We start from the raw sequence: 2,883 nt of genomic DNA, 5'->3' as shown, positions 1-2,883 counted from the left end.
AACAACAACAACAAGCTTATGAGTAGGAGTGGAGGCAGTAGGGGAAAAATTAAATAAGCTTTGAGGTTTGGCAAGAGATGTGCATTCAGTACAAAGTTGAATTGATCAAGTATAGGGCTAAGATTGGAAAGAGAGGGAAGTGTCATGAAAATAAAACCTAAGAGAATCCTGAAAAGTGGAGTCATTGGAAGTCTCACCATGAGTGAAGAATAGATTGAGAAGACATGAGTCAAATGAAAGCATGACAGTATAAGAAGTTATGTATAGAAAGAGGAATACCAGAATTTCTAATTAAGGAAGGGGCTCAATTTTAGGGGATTGATAAGGTTTACTCCTGTATGTAGTGTGAGGTGTATTAAAAGAGTAGGCAATGGGATTTAGTAGACTAAGGAACTGAGAGACTGGGGAATTTGAGGAAATATCACTATAAGTAATGAAGTCCTTTTGTACAAGGACTAACATTGGGGAGGAGGCAAGTTTTGTGAGTCAGGTATTATATTCCCATGGAAAGAGGAGACGATTTCTTGGCAGCTGTTATTTTTTTAAAATCACCATGATTTGCATTGGATTTAAAATTTAGTAGTAGTTCAGTCAAAAGAGAGGTTGCCAACTGATGGAAGTAAAGATTCTTCAAGTGGCAGTGATCAGTAAGGTGTATTTCTATATTCTGTTCAGTACTAGTTTGTTGGGTGGTATGACAATAGATATAAATAGTGATAGAGAGGATGGCTCTAAATGTATTTTAGGGGGGAACCAAGTCTCCATAAGGCTTAGTAGATGGAAGTTCTTTCTGAAAAAGCAGGTCTTACATATGGGTTCTAGCCTCATAATGTAGCTGCATGTTGCTCATACCTGTGGTTTGTCTGAACTGGTTTACTCTGTGCCTCATGAATGAAAACTATTTACATGTCATTGCTCATGTGTTTCTTAGATATCTCCATCTTCATTTAAAGTTTAAAGTATACAGATCTTATGCAGATCTTACTACCTTCCCCAACTGCACACCCTGTTTTTCTACTCTGACTTTCTAAGCAGTAATCAGCTCAGTGATACCAAAACACTTCTGTCGGATCACTTCTCTCTATGTGTGTTGTCTTCTATTATTAGCTTGTAAGTGCCTTTAGGGAAGGAATTGTCTTGCTTTCTTTTATTTATATCCCCAACTGTAAGCATAGATCCTGGCATACAGAAAGTACTTAATAAGAGATTTTTGTTTTTGTTTTGTTTTTAATTATTCACTCATTCAACTGGACTACTCTCTTCTGAGAATGAAGGAACTTTGTATATTCTTTTTTCTTTAACTTTAGACTTTAGATTTATTTAGGGTTATTTTATACAGGTTTATGTAATATCTAGTTTAATCTAGAACAAGACAGCTCCCCCTCAGTGAAACTCTGGCCTAAGTATATTTGTTCTACATATTTATCAAGAAGATACATTGAACATGGAAACTTTTCAGCCTTGTGGAACTGACATGATTATCTACACAGAGCATCCTTCAAAAGCTACAATTAAGGACTTTCCTAGTTTCTCAGCAACAGAAGCCCCGTTGAGATCTTCTGGTCCATTTGCTTGTCATTCACGTTTAATGCCTGGAAATTTCTTTTTGATTGCATCCTTGGAACTTGCATAGATCATTCTACTTTTGAGAGGCTTTAGTTTTAGTGCCCATAGAAAAAACATCAACTCTTTTTTTCTTGATTCCTTTGTTTCAAAGCTTGCATCATATAAACCACAGAGACAATCCTTTTCAGGAAGTATTCCCATAAAATGCTTGAAAGGATCAGTAATGGTTATGCCAGCATCTTCCACTAAGATCTCTTTGCCTTTTTCCACAATGATACATTTTTTGTCAGTAGTGAGACAAAAGATAACCTCCTTCTTTCTTTTCTTGATTTCTTCCTGTGTGAAACATTTCCGAACTTTCATATCATAGAAAATGCGGCACACTTCATCAGCTACTCGTACTCCTGAGGCCATCTTTCCAAAGTCTATGATCCTGAGAGCGGTGTGGTCCTTGGGCCAGCGGGGGCGGGGAGCAGGGACAGCTGAGAGGCTGGGCTCTGCTACGATCTAGAGCGCGGAGGAGCTTCTTCCTCCCAGGAGTCAGTGCAAGGGAGAGAAGAGACAGCGCGTGAGACTGTCAGGGAGAGCGGGAGGGTGAGAGGGTGAGAGAGGGAGGAAAACAACTTTGTATATTCTTCAGATTTTAACACAGTGCTATGAATACAGTACACACTTAATAAATATTTTCTAAAAAATCCTAGGAAAAAAATACTCAAACTACCATCTACCATTAGGCATAAAGTGATTCTTTTCCTAAAGCTTTCTCTAGCATACCTAAATTATTTCCATTTACTTTAAAATAATAAATGAGCTGCATACCAAAGCAAAGATATGGATAATAAATGAAGTGAAGTTGACATTTTCTCATAAGTAAATTATCTCATTTACTGTCACAGTACATAAAATCAAAATGTCAATCATTTGAGCATTTGTGTGAGGATTATGAAGTGTCACTTCATAAAATAAAATTGAAATTTTGAAAGCAAAATCAGTTTTCAGAACCTTTAGTGAAAGAGATAACTAAGCTGACCATTCCAAAACATTTGTAGATAAAAAAGGAAATGGAATATCACATAGATAAAAGACTTCTATACATTAATATAGCAAACTCTTTTCTTCACCAATGTCAATGATACCATCAAATTTGTACTCTAGTCTTCCACATGTTGCATGAATAAGTAGAAAAGATACCACCAAACAGAAAAATACTTAAGCTCATATGAAAGTCATTCAGTCAATAAACTTTTATTAAGTACTGGCATTGTCCTAAGACTGAGAATAATAATATAAAAATCATTCTCATCCTCAAGGAGCTTA

At 36.2% G+C, this 2,883-nt stretch overlaps 1 pseudogene; it reads right to left on the bottom strand.

The window, feature by feature from the left end:
• Positions 1-1,554: 1,554 nt before the first annotated feature.
• Positions 1,555-1,980, bottom strand: LOC140498254 (destrin pseudogene; annotated as a pseudogene).
• Between the last annotated feature and the right edge of the window lie 903 nt (positions 1,981-2,883).

Source organism: Notamacropus eugenii, chromosome 4, assembly GCF_028372415.1.
Source record: "Notamacropus eugenii isolate mMacEug1 chromosome 4, mMacEug1.pri_v2, whole genome shotgun sequence".
In the NCBI taxonomy this organism is placed as follows: domain Eukaryota; kingdom Metazoa; phylum Chordata; class Mammalia; order Diprotodontia; family Macropodidae; genus Notamacropus; species Notamacropus eugenii.
The sequence above is the reverse complement of the archived record's forward strand: the minus strand, read 5'-3'. Positions and strand labels throughout refer to the sequence as shown.